The sequence below is a fragment of the Coregonus lavaretus genome (assembly GCF_964263955.1).
Source record: "Coregonus lavaretus genome assembly, chromosome: 34".
Taxonomy (NCBI): Eukaryota; Metazoa; Chordata; class Actinopteri; order Salmoniformes; family Salmonidae; genus Coregonus; species Coregonus lavaretus.
This window is the reverse complement of record NC_140021.1, coordinates 36,463,498-36,477,246: the sequence shown is the minus strand read 5'-3', so window position 1 is coordinate 36,477,246 and position 13,749 is coordinate 36,463,498.

Genomic DNA, 13,749 nt, shown 5'->3' with positions numbered 1-13,749 from the left:
TTCTTTTAGCCTTTTCGCATGAAAACAGGGTCCAAAATCATGGGTTTTCGTTCAGCAGTGGAAGTAGGAGGCGCGCTCTACAATAGGCAAGGGTTTTCAAGTCTGCAAGTACGTTTTAAGCTGAGTTCCATGAACATTGTCCAAAATCATGTTTTAACCAAAATCCACAATGCGACCAGTTCAGCATATGAGAGGAGACACTGTTTGAGTGTAACAAACGTGAAACATTTCTTTTAGCCCTTTCGCATGAAAACAGGGTCCAAAATCATGGGTTTTCGTTCAGCAGTGGAAGTAGGAGGTGCGCTCTACAATAGGCAAGGGTTTTCAAGTCTGCAAGTACGTTTTAAGCTGAGTTCCATGACTATTGTCCAAAATCATGTTTTAGGCCAAATCCACATTGCGACCAGATCAGCATATGACAGGAGACACTGTTTGAGTGTAACAAACGTGAAACATTTCTTTTAGCCTTTTCGCATGAAAACAGGGTCCAAAATCATGGGTTTTCGTTCAGCAGTGGAAGTAGGAGGCGCGCTCTACAATAGGCAAGGGTTTTAAAGTCTGCAAGTACGTTTTCAGCTGAGTTCCATGAACATTGTCCAAAATCATGTTTTAACCAAAATCCACAATGCGACCAGTTCAGCATATGAGAGGAGACACTGTTTGAGTGTAACAAACGTGAAACATTTCTTTTAGCCTTTTCGCATGAAAACAGGGTCCAAAATCATGGGTTTTCGTTCAGCACTGGAAGTAGGAGGCGCGCTCTACAATAGGCAAGGGTTTTCAAGTCTGCAAGTACGTTTTCAGCTGAGTTCCATGAACATTGTCCAAAATCATGTTTTAACCAAAATCCACAATGCGACCAGTTCAGCATATGAGAGGAGACACTGTTTGAGTGTAACAAACGTGAAACATTTCTTTTAGCCCTTTCGCATGAAAACAGGGTCCAAAATCATGGGTTTTCGTTCAGCAGTGGAAGTAGGAGGCGCGCTCTACAATAGGCAAGGGTTTTCAAGTCTGCAAGTACGTTTTAAGCTGAGTTCCATGAACATTGTCCAAAATCATGTTTTAACCAAAATCCACAATGCGACCAGTTCAGCATATGAGAGGAGACACTGTTTGAGTGTAACAAACGTGAAACATTTCTTTTAGCCCTTTCGCATGAAAACAGGGTCCAAAATCATGGGTTTTCGTTCAGCAGTGGAAGTAGGAGGTGCGCTCTACAATAGGCAAGGGTTTTCAAGTCTGCAAGAACGTTTTAAGCTGAGTTCCATGACTATTGTCCAAAATCATGTTTTAGGCCAAATCCACATTGCGACCAGATCAGCATATGACAGGAGACACTGTTTGAGTGTAACAAACGTGAAACATTTCTTTTAGCCTTTTCGCATGAAAACAGGGTCCAAAATCATGGGTTTTCGTTCAGCAGTGGAAGTAGGAGGCGCGCTCTACAATAGGCAAGGGTTTTCAAGTCTGCAAGTACGTTTTCAGCTGAGTTCCATGAACATTGTCCAAAATCATGTTTTAACCAAAATCCACAATGCGACCAGTTCAGCATATGAGAGGAGACACTGTTTGAGTGTAACAAACGTGAAACATTTCTTTTAGCCTTTTCGCATGAAAACAGGGTCCAAAATCATGGGTTTTCGTTCAGCACTGGAAGTAGGAGGCGCGCTCTACAATAGGCAAGGGTTTTCAAGTCTGCAAGTACGTTTTCAGCTGAGTTCCATGAACATTGTCCAAAATCATGTTTTAACCAAAATCCACAATGCGACCAGTTCAGCATATGAGAGGAGACACTGTTTGAGTGTAACAAACGTGAAACATTTCTTTTAGCCTTTTCGCATGAAAACAGGGTCCAAAATCATGGGTTTTCGTTCAGCAGTGGAAGTAGGAGGCGCGCTCTACAATAGGCAAGGGTTTTCAAGTCTGCAAGTACGTTTTAAGCTGAGTTCCATGAACATTGTCCAAAATCATGTTTTAGGCCAAATCCACATTGCGACCAGATCAGCATATGACAGGAGACACTGTTTGAGTGTAACAAACGTGAAACAATTCTTTTAGCCTTTTCGCATGAAAACAGGGTCCAAAATCATGGGTTTTCGTTCAGCAGTGGAAGTAGGAGGCGCGCTCTACAATAGGCAAGGGTTTTCAAGTCTGCAAGTACGTTTTAAGCTGAGTTCCATGAACATTGTCCAAAATCATGTTTTATCCAAAATCCACAATGCGACCAGTTCAGCATATGAGAGGAAACACTGTTTGAGTGTAACAAACGTGAAACATTTCTTTTAGCCTTTTTGCATGAAAACAGGGTCCAAAATAATGGGTTTTCATTCAGCAGTGGAAGTAGGAGGTGCGCTCTACAATAGGCAAGGGTTTTCAAGTCTGCAAGTACGTTTTAAGCTTTGTTCCATGAACATTGTCCAAAATCATGTTTTAACCAAAATCCACAATGCGACCAGTTCAGCATATGAGAGGAGACACTGTTTGAGTGTAACAAACGTGAAACATTTCTTTTAGCCTTTTTGCATGAAAACAGGGTCCAAAATAATGGGTTTTCATTCAGCAGTGGAAGTAGGAGGTGCGCTCTACAATAGGCAAGGGTTTTCAAGTCTGCAAGTACGTTTTAAGCTTTGTTCCATGAACATTGTCCAAAATCATGTTTTAACCAAAATCCACAATGCGACCAGTTCAGCATATGAGAGGAGACACTGTTTGAGTGTAACAAACGTGAAACATTTCTTTTAGCCTTTTCGCATGAAAACAGGGTCCAAAATCATGGGTTTTCATTCAGCAGTGGAAGTAGGAGGCGCGCTCTACAATAGGCAAGGGTTTTCAAGTCTGCAAGTACGTTTTAAGCTGAGTTCCATGAACATTGTCCAAAATCATGTTTTATCCAAAATCCACAATGCGACCAGTTCAGCATATGAGAGGAGAAACTGTTTGAGTGTAACAAACGTGAAACATTTCTTTTAGCCTTTTCGCATGAAAACAGGGTCCAAAATCATGGGTTTTCGTTCAGCAGTGGAAGTAGGAGGTGCGCTCTACAATAGGCAAGGGTTTTCAAGTCTGCAAGTACGTTTTAAGCTGAGTTCCATGACTATTGTCCAAAATCATGTTTTAGGCCAAATCCACATTGCGACCAGATCAGCATATGACAGGAGACACTGTTTGAGTGTAACAAACGTGAAACATTTCTTTTAGCCTTTTCGCATGAAAACAGGGTCCAAAATCATGGGTTTTCGTTCAGCAGTGGAAGTAGGAGGCGCGCTCTACAATAGGCAAGGGTTTTCAAGTCTGCAAGTACGTTTTCAGCTGAGTTCCATGAACATTGTCCAAAATCATGTTTTAACCAAAATCCACAATGCGACCAGTTCAGCATATGAGAGGAGACACTGTTTGAGTGTAACAAATGTGAAACATTTCTTTTAGCCTTTTCGCATGAAAACAGGGTCCAAAATCATGGGTTTTCGTTCAGCAGTGGAAGTAGGAGGCGCGCTCTACAATAGGCAAGGGTTTTCAAGTCTGCAAGTACGTTTTAAGCTGAGTTCCATGAACATTGTCCAAAATCATGTTTTAACCAAAATCCACAATGCGACCAGTTCAGCATATGAGAGGAGACACTGTTTGAGTGTAACAAACGTGAAACATTTATTTTAGCCCTTTCGCATGAAAACAGGGTCCAAAATCATGGGTTTTCGTTCAGCAGTGGAAGTAGGAGGTGCGCTCTACAATAGGCAAGGGTTTTCAAGTCTGCAAGTACGTTTTAAGCTGAGTTCCATGACTATTGTCCAAAATCATGTTTTAGGCCAAATCCACATTGCGACCAGATCAGCATATGACAGGAGACACTGTTTGAGTGTGACAAACGTGAAACATTTCTTTTAGCCTTTTCGCATGAAAACAGGGTCCAAAATCATGGGTTTTCGTTCAGCAGTGGAAGTAGGAGGCGCGCTCTACAATAGGCAAGGGTTTTAAAGTCTGCAAGTACGTTTTCAGCTGAGTTCCATGAACATTGTCCAAAATCATGTTTTAACCAAAATCCACAATGCGACCAGTTCAGCATATGAGAGGAGACACTGTTTGAGTGTAACAAACGTGAAACATTTCTTTTAGCCCTTTCGCATGAAAACAGGGTCCAAAATCATGGGTTTTCGTTCAGCAGTGGAAGTAGGAGGTGCGCTCTACAATAGGCAAGGGTTTTCAAGTCTGCAAGTACGTTTTCAGCTGAGTTCCATGAACATTGTCCAAAATCATGTTTTATCCAAAATCCACAATGCGACCAGTTCAGCATATGAGAGGAGACACTGTTTGAGTGTGACAAACGTGAAACATTTCTTTTAGCCTTTTCGCATGAAAACAGGGTCCAAAATCATGGGTTTTCGTTCAGCTGTGGAAGTAGGAGGCGCGCTCTACAATAGGCAAGGGTTTTAAAGTCTGCAAGTACGTTTTCAGCTGAGTTCCATGAACATTGTCCAAAATCATGTTTTAACCAAAATCCACAATGCGACCAGTTCAGCATATGAGAGGAGACACTGTTTGAGTGTAACAAACGTGAAACATTTCTTTTAGCCTTTTCGCATGAAAACAGGGTCCAAAATCATGGGTTTTCGTTCAGCACTGGAAGTAGGAGGCGCGCTCTACAATAGGCAAGGGTTTTCAAGTCTGCAAGTACGTTTTCAGCTGAGTTCCATGAACATTGTCCAAAATCATGTTTTAACCAAAATCCACAATGCGACCAGTTCAGCATATGAGAGGAGACACTGTTTGAGTGTAACAAACGTGAAACATTTCTTTTAGCCCTTTCGCATGAAAACAGGGTCCAAAATCATGGGTTTTCGTTCAGCAGTGGAAGTAGGAGGTGCGCTCTACAATAGGCAAGGGTTTTCAAGTCTGCAAGTACGTTTTAAGCTGAGTTCCATGAACATTGTCCAAAATCATGTTTTAGGCCAAATCCACATTGCGACCAGATCAGCATATGACAGGAGACACTGTTTGAGTGTAACAAACGTGAAACATTTCTTTTAGCCTTTTTGCATGAAAACAGGGTCCAAAATAATGGGTTTTCATTCAGCAGTGGAAGTAGGAGGCGCGCTCTACAATAGGCACGGGTTTTCAAGTCTGCAAGTACGTTTTAAGCTTTGTTCCATGAACATTGTCCAAAATCATGTTTTAACCAAAATCCTCAATGCGACCAGTTCAGCATATGAGAGGAGACACTGTTTGAGTGTAACAAACGTGAAACATTTCTTTTAGCCCTTTCGCATGAAAACAGGGTCCAAAATCATGGGTTTTCGTTCAGCAGTGGAAGTAGGAGGTGCGCTCTACAATAGGCAAGGGTTTTCAAGTCTGCAAGTACGTTTTCAGCTGAGTTCCATGAACATTGTCCAAAATCATGTTTTATCCAAAATCCACAATGCGACCAGTTCAGCATATGAGAGGAGAAACTGTTTGAGTGTAACAAACGTGAAACATTTCTTTTAGCCTTTTCGCATGAAAACAGGGTCCAAAATCATGGGTTTTCGTTCAGCAGTGGAAGTAGGAGGCGCGCTCTACAATAGGCAAGGGTTTTCAAGTCTGCAAGTACGTTTTAAGCTGAGTTCCATGAACATTGTCCAAAATCATGTTTTAACCAAAATCCACAATGCGACCAGTTCAGCATATGAGAGGAGACACTGTTTGAGTGTAACAAACGTGAAACATTTCTTTTAGCCCTTTCGCATGAAAACAGGGTCCAAAATCATGGGTTTTCGTTCAGCAGTGGAAGTAGGAGGTGCGCTCTACAATAGGCAAGGGTTTTCAAGTCTGCAAGAACGTTTTAAGCTGAGTTCCATGACTATTGTCCAAAATCATGTTTTAGGCCAAATCCACATTGCGACCAGATCAGCATATGTCAGGAGACACTGTTTGAGTGTAACAAACGTGAAACATTTCTTTTAGCCTTTTCGCATGAAAACAGGGTCCAAAATCATGGGTTTTCGTTCAGCAGTGGAAGTAGGAGGCGCGCTCTACAATAGGCAAGTGTTTTAAAGTCTGCAAGTACGTTTTCAGCTGAGTTCCATGAACATTGTCCAAAATCATGTTTTAACCAAAATCCACAATGCGACCAGTTCAGCATATGAGAGGAGACACTGTTTGAGTGTAACAAACGTGAAACATTTCTTTTAGCCCTTTCGCATGAAAACAGGGTCCAAAATCATGGGTTTTCATTCAGCAGTGGAAGTAGGAGGTGCGCTCTACAATAGGCAAGGGTTTTCAAGTCTGCAAGTACGTTTTAAGCTGAGTTCCATGACTATTGTCCAAAATCATGTTTTAGGCCAAATCCACATTGCGACCAGATCAGCATATGACAGGAGACACTGTTTGAGTGTGACAAACGTGAAACATTTCTTTTAGCCTTTTCGCATGAAAACAGGGTCCAAAATCATGGGTTTTCGTTCAGCAGTGGAAGTAGGAGGCGCGCTCTACAATAGGCAAGGGTTTTAAAGTCTGCAAGTACGTTTTCAGCTGAGTTCCATGAACATTGTCCAAAATCATGTTTTAACCAAAATCCACAATGCGACCAGTTCAGCATATGAGAGGAGACACTGTTTGAGTGTAACAAACGTGAAACATTTCTTTTAGCCTTTTCGCATGAAAACAGGGTCCAAAATCATGGGTTTTCGTTCAGCACTGGAAGTAGGAGGCGCGCTCTACAATAGGCAAGGGTTTTCAAGTCTGCAAGTACGTTTTCAGCTGAGTTCCATGAACATTGTCCAAAATCATGTTTTAACCAAAATCCACAATGCGACCAGTTCAGCATATGAGAGGAGACACTGTTTGAGTGTAACAAACGTGAAACATTTCTTTTAGCCCTTTCGCATGAAAACAGGGTCCAAAATCATGGGTTTTCGTTCAGCAGTGGAAGTAGGAGGTGCGCTCTACAATAGGCAAGGGTTTTCAAGTCTGCAAGTACGTTTTAAGCTGAGTTCCATGAACATTGTCCAAAATCATGTTTTAGGCCAAATCCACATTGCGACCAGATCAGCATATGACAGGAGACACTGTTTGAGTGTAACAAACGTGAAACATTTCTTTTAGCCTTTTTGCATGAAAACAGGGTCCAAAATAATGGGTTTTCATTCAGCAGTGGAAGTAGGAGGCGCGCTCTACAATAGGCACGGGTTTTCAAGTCTGCAAGTACGTTTTAAGCTTTGTTCCATGAACATTGTCCAAAATCATGTTTTAACCAAAATCCACAATGCGACCAGTTCAGCATATGAGAGGAGACACTGTTTGAGTGTAACAAACGTGAAACATTTCTTTTAGCCCTTTCGCATGAAAACAGGGTCCAAAATCATGGGTTTTCGTTCAGCAGTGGAAGTAGGAGGTGCGCTCTACAATAGGCAAGGGTTTTCAAGTCTGCAAGTACGTTTTCAGCTGAGTTCCATGAACATTGTCCAAAATCATGTTTTATCCAAAATCCACAATGCGACCAGTTCAGCATATGAGAGGAGAAACTGTTTGAGTGTAACAAACGTGAAACATTTCTTTTAGCCTTTTCGCATGAAAACAGGGTCCAAAATCATGGGTTTTCGTTCAGCAGTGGAAGTAGGAGGCGCGCTCTACAATAGGCAAGGGTTTTCAAGTCTGCAAGTACGTTTTAAGCTGAGTTCCATGAACATTGTCCAAAATCATGTTTTAACCAAAATCCACAATGCGACCAGTTCAGCATATGAGAGGAGACACTGTTTGAGTGTAACAAACGTGAAACATTTCTTTTAGCCCTTTCGCATGAAAACAGGGTCCAAAATCATGGGTTTTCGTTCAGCAGTGGAAGTAGGAGGTGCGCTCTACAATAGGCAAGGGTTTTCAAGTCTGCAAGAACGTTTTAAGCTGAGTTCCATGACTATTGTCCAAAATCATGTTTTAGGCCAAATCCACATTGCGACCAGATCAGCATATGACAGGAGACACTGTTTGAGTGTAACAAACGTGAAACATTTCTTTTAGCCTTTTCGCATGAAAACAGGGTCCAAAATCATGGGTTTTCGTTCAGCAGTGGAAGTAGGAGGCGCGCTCTACAATAGGCAAGGGTTTTAAAGTCTGCAAGTACGTTTTCAGCTGAGTTCCATGAACATTGTCCAAAATCATGTTTTAACCAAAATCCACAATGCGACCAGTTCAGCATATGAGAGGAGACACTGTTTGAGTGTAACAAACGTGAAACATTTCTTTTAGCCTTTTCGCATGAAAACAGGGTCCAAAATCATGGGTTTTCGTTCAGCACTGGAAGTAGGAGGCGCGCTCTACAATAGGCAAGGGTTTTCAAGTCTGCAAGTACGTTTTCAGCTGAGTTCCATGAACATTGTCCAAAATCATGTTTTAACCAAAATCCACAATGCGACCAGTTCAGCATATGAGAGGAGACACTGTTTGAGTGTAACAAACGTGAAACATTTCTTTTAGCCTTTTCGCATGAAAACAGGGTCCAAAATCATGGGTTTTCGTTCAGCAGTGGAAGTAGGAGGCGCGCTCTACAATAGGCAAGGGTTTTCAAGTCTGCAAGTACGTTTTAAGCTGAGTTCCATGAACATTGTCCAAAATCATGTTTTAGGCCAAATCCACATTGCGACCAGATCAGCATATGACAGGAGACACTGTTTGAGTGTAACAAACGTGAAACAATTCTTTTAGCCTTTTCGCATGAAAACAGGGTCCAAAATCATGGGTTTTCGTTCAGCAGTGGAAGTAGGAGGCGCGCTCTACAATAGGCAAGGGTTTTCAAGTCTGCAAGTACGTTTTAAGCTGAGTTCCATGAACATTGTCCAAAATCATGTTTTATCCAAAATCCACAATGCGACCAGTTCAGCATATGAGAGGAAACACTGTTTGAGTGTAACAAACGTGAAATATTTCTTTTAGCCTTTTTGCATGAAAACAGGGTCCAAAATAATGGGTTTTCATTCAGCAGTGGAAGTAGGAGGTGCGCTCTACAATAGGCAAGGGTTTTCAAGTCTGCAAGTACGTTTTAAGTTTTGTTCCATGAACATTGTCCAAAATCATGTTTTAACCAAAATCCACAATGCGACCAGTTCAGCATATGAGAGGAGACACTGTTTGAGTGTAACAAACGTGAAACATTTCTTTTAGCCTTTTTGCATGAAAACAGGGTCCAAAATAATGGGTTTTCATTCAGCAGTGGAAGTAGGAGGTGCGCTCTACAATAGGCAAGGGTTTTCAAGTCTGCAAGTACGTTTTAAGCTTTGTTCCATGAATATTGTCCAAAATCATGTTTTAACCAAAATCCACAATGCGACCAGTTCAGCATATGAGAGGAGACACTGTTTGAGTGTAACAAACGTGAAACATTTCTTTTAGCCTTTTCGCATGAAAACAGGGTCCAAAATCATGGGTTTTCGTTCAGCACTGGAAGTAGGAGGCGCGCTCTACAATAGGCAAGGGTTTTCAAGTCTGCAAGTACGTTTTCAGCTGAGTTCCATGAACATTGTCCAAAATCATGTTTTAACCAAAATCCACAATGCGACCAGTTCAGCATATGAGAGGAGACACTGTTTGAGTGTAACAAACGTGAAACATTTCTTTTAGCCCTTTCGCATGAAAACAGGGTCCAAAATCATGGGTTTTCGTTCAGCAGTGGAAGTAGGAGGTGCGCTCTACAATAGGCAAGGGTTTTCAAGTCTGCAAGTACGTTTTAAGCTGAGTTCCATGAACATTGTCCAAAATCATGTTTTAGGCCAAATCCACATTGCGACCAGATCAGCATATGACAGGAGACACTGTTTGAGTGTAACAAACGTGAAACATTTCTTTTAGCCTTTTTGCATGAAAACAGGGTCCAAAATCATGGGTTTTCGTTCAGCAGTGGAAGTAGGAGGCGCGCTCTACAATAGGCAAGGGTTTTCAAGTCTGCAAGTACGTTTTAAGCTGAGTTCCATGAACATTGTCCAAAATCATGTTTTAACCAAAATCCACAATGCGACCAGTTCAGCATATGAGAGGAGACACTGTTTGAGTGTAACAAACGTGAAACATTTCTTTTAGCCCTTTCGCATGAAAACAGGGTCCAAAATCATGGGTTTTCGTTCAGCAGTGGAAGTAGGAGGTGCGCTCTACAATAGGCAAGGGTTTTCAAGTCTGCAAGAACGTTTTAAGCTGAGTTCCATGACTATTGTCCAAAATCATGTTTTAGGCCAAATCCACATTGCGACCAGATCAGCATATGACAGGAGACACTGTTTGAGTGTAACAAACGTGAAACATTTCTTTTAGCCTTTTCGCATGAAAACAGGGTCCAAAATCATGGGTTTTCGTTCAGCAGTGGAAGTAGGAGGCGCGCTCTACAATAGGCAAGGGTTTTAAAGTCTGCAAGTACGTTTTCAGCTGAGTTCCATGAACATTGTCCAAAATCATGTTTTAACCAAAATCCACAATGCGACCAGTTCAGCATATGAGAGGAGACACTGTTTGAGTGTAACAAACGTGAAACATTTCTTTTAGCCTTTTCGCATGAAAACAGGGTCCAAAATCATGGGTTTTCGTTCAGCACTGGAAGTAGGAGGCGCGCTCTACAATAGGCAAGGGTTTTCAAGTCTGCAAGTACGTTTTCAGCTGAGTTCCATGAACATTGTCCAAAATCATGTTTTAACCAAAATCCACAATGCGACCAGTTCAGCATATGAGAGGAGACACTGTTTGAGTGTAACAAACGTGAAACATTTCTTTTAGCCTTTTCGCATGAAAACAGGGTCCAAAATCATGGGTTTTCGTTCAGCAGTGGAAGTAGGAGGCGCGCTCTACAATAGGCAAGGGTTTTCAAGTCTGCAAGTACGTTTTAAGCTGAGTTCCATGAACATTGTCCAAAATCATGTTTTAGGCCAAATCCACATTGCGACCAGATCAGCATATGACAGGAGACACTGTTTGAGTGTAACAAACGTGAAACAATTCTTTTAGCCTTTTCGCATGAAAACAGGGTCCAAAATCATGGGTTTTCGTTCAGCAGTGGAAGTAGGAGGCGCGCTCTACAATAGGCAAGGGTTTTCAAGTCTGCAAGTACGTTTTAAGCTGAGTTCCATGAACATTGTCCAAAATCATGTTTTATCCAAAATCCACAATGCGACCAGTTCAGCATATGAGAGGAAACACTGTTTGAGTGTAACAAACGTGAAATATTTCTTTTAGCCTTTTTGCATGAAAACAGGGTCCAAAATAATGGGTTTTCATTCAGCAGTGGAAGTAGGAGGTGCGCTCTACAATAGGCAAGGGTTTTCAAGTCTGCAAGTACGTTTTAAGTTTTGTTCCATGAACATTGTCCAAAATCATGTTTTAACCAAAATCCACAATGCGACCAGTTCAGCATATGAGAGGAGACACTGTTTGAGTGTAACAAACGTGAAACATTTCTTTTAGCCTTTTTGCATGAAAACAGGGTCCAAAATAATGGGTTTTCATTCAGCAGTGGAAGTAGGAGGTGCGCTCTACAATAGGCAAGGGTTTTCAAGTCTGCAAGTACGTTTTAAGCTTTGTTCCATGAATATTGTCCAAAATCATGTTTTAACCAAAATCCACAATGCGACCAGTTCAGCATATGAGAGGAGACACTGTTTGAGTGTAACAAACGTGAAACATTTCTTTTAGCCTTTTCGCATGAAAACAGGGTCCAAAATCATGGGTTTTCGTTCAGCACTGGAAGTAGGAGGCGCGCTCTACAATAGGCAAGGGTTTTCAAGTCTGCAAGTACGTTTTCAGCTGAGTTCCATGAACATTGTCCAAAATCATGTTTTAACCAAAATCCACAATGCGACCAGTTCAGCATATGAGAGGAGACACTGTTTGAGTGTAACAAACGTGAAACATTTCTTTTAGCCCTTTCGCATGAAAACAGGGTCCAAAATCATGGGTTTTCGTTCAGCAGTGGAAGTAGGAGGTGCGCTCTACAATAGGCAAGGGTTTTCAAGTCTGCAAGTACGTTTTAAGCTGAGTTCCATGAACATTGTCCAAAATCATGTTTTAGGCCAAATCCACATTGCGACCAGATCAGCATATGACAGGAGACACTGTTTGAGTGTAACAAACGTGAAACATTTCTTTTAGCCTTTTTGCATGAAAACAGGGTCCAAAATAATGGGTTTTCATTCAGCAGTGGAAGTAGGAGGCGCGCTCTACAATAGGCACGGGTTTTCAAGTCTGCAAGTACGTTTTAAGCTTTGTTCCATGAACATTGTCCAAAATCATGTTTTAACCAAAATCCACAATGCGACCAGTTCAGCATATGAGAGGAGACACTGTTTGAGTGTAACAAACGTGAAACATTTCTTTTAGCCCTTTCGCATGAAAACAGGGTCCAAAATCATGGGTTTTCGTTCAGCAGTGGAAGTAGGAGGTGCGCTCTACAATAGGCAAGGGTTTTCAAGTCTGCAAGTACGTTTTCAGCTGAGTTCCATGAACATTGTCCAAAATCATGTTTTATCCAAAATCCACAATGCGACCAGTTCAGCATATGAGAGGAGAAACTGTTTGAGTGTAACAAACGTGAAACATTTCTTTTAGCCTTTTCGCATGAAAACAGGGTCCAAAATCATGGGTTTTCGTTCAGCAGTGGAAGTAGGAGGCGCGCTCTACAATAGGCAAGGGTTTTCAAGTCTGCAAGTACGTTTTAAGCTGAGTTCCATGAACATTGTCCAAAATCATGTTTTAACCAAAATCCACAATGCGACCAGTTCAGCATATGAGAGGAGACACTGTTTGAGTGTAACAAACGTGAAACATTTCTTTTAGCCCTTTCGCATGAAAACAGGGTCCAAAATCATGGGTTTTCGTTCAGCAGTGGAAGTAGGAGGTGCGCTCTACAATAGGCAAGGGTTTTCAAGTCTGCAAGAACGTTTTAAGCTGAGTTCCATGACTATTGTCCAAAATCATGTTTTAGGCCAAATCCACATTGCGACCAGATCAGCATATGACAGGAGACACTGTTTGAGTGTAACAAACGTGAAACATTTCTTTTAGCCTTTTCGCATGAAAACAGGGTCCAAAATCATGGGTTTTCGTTCAGCAGTGGAAGTAGGAGGCGCGCTCTACAATAGGCAAGGGTTTTAAAGTCTGCAAGTACGTTTTCAGCTGAGTTCCATGAACATTGTCCAAAATCATGTTTTAACCAAAATCAACAATGCGACCAGTTCAGCATATGAGAGGAGACACTGTTTGAGTGTAACAAACGTGAAACATTTCTTTTAGCCTTTTCGCATGAAAACAGGGTCCAAAATAATGGGTTTTCATTCAGCAGTGGAAGTAGGAGGCGCGCTCTACAATAGGCACGGGTTTTCAAGTCTGCAAGTACGTTTTAAGCTTTGTTCCATGAACATTGTCCAAAATCATGTTTTAACCAAAATCCACAATGCGACCAGTTCAGCATATGAGAGGAGACACTGTTTGAGTGTAACAAACGTGAAACATTTCTTTTAGCCCTTTCGCATGAAAACAGGGTCCAAAATCATGGGTTTTCGTTCAGCAGTGGAAGTAGGAGGTGCGCTCTACAATAGGCAAGGGTTTTCAAGTCTGCAAGTACGTTTTCAGCTGAGTTCCATGAACATTGTCCAAAATCATGTTTTATCCAAAATCCACAATGCGACCAGTTCAGCATATGAGAGGAGAAACTGTTTGAGTGTAACAAACGTGAAACATTTCTTTTAGCCTTTTCGCATGAAAACAGGGTCCAAAATCATGGGTTTTCGTTCAGCAGTGGAAGTAGGA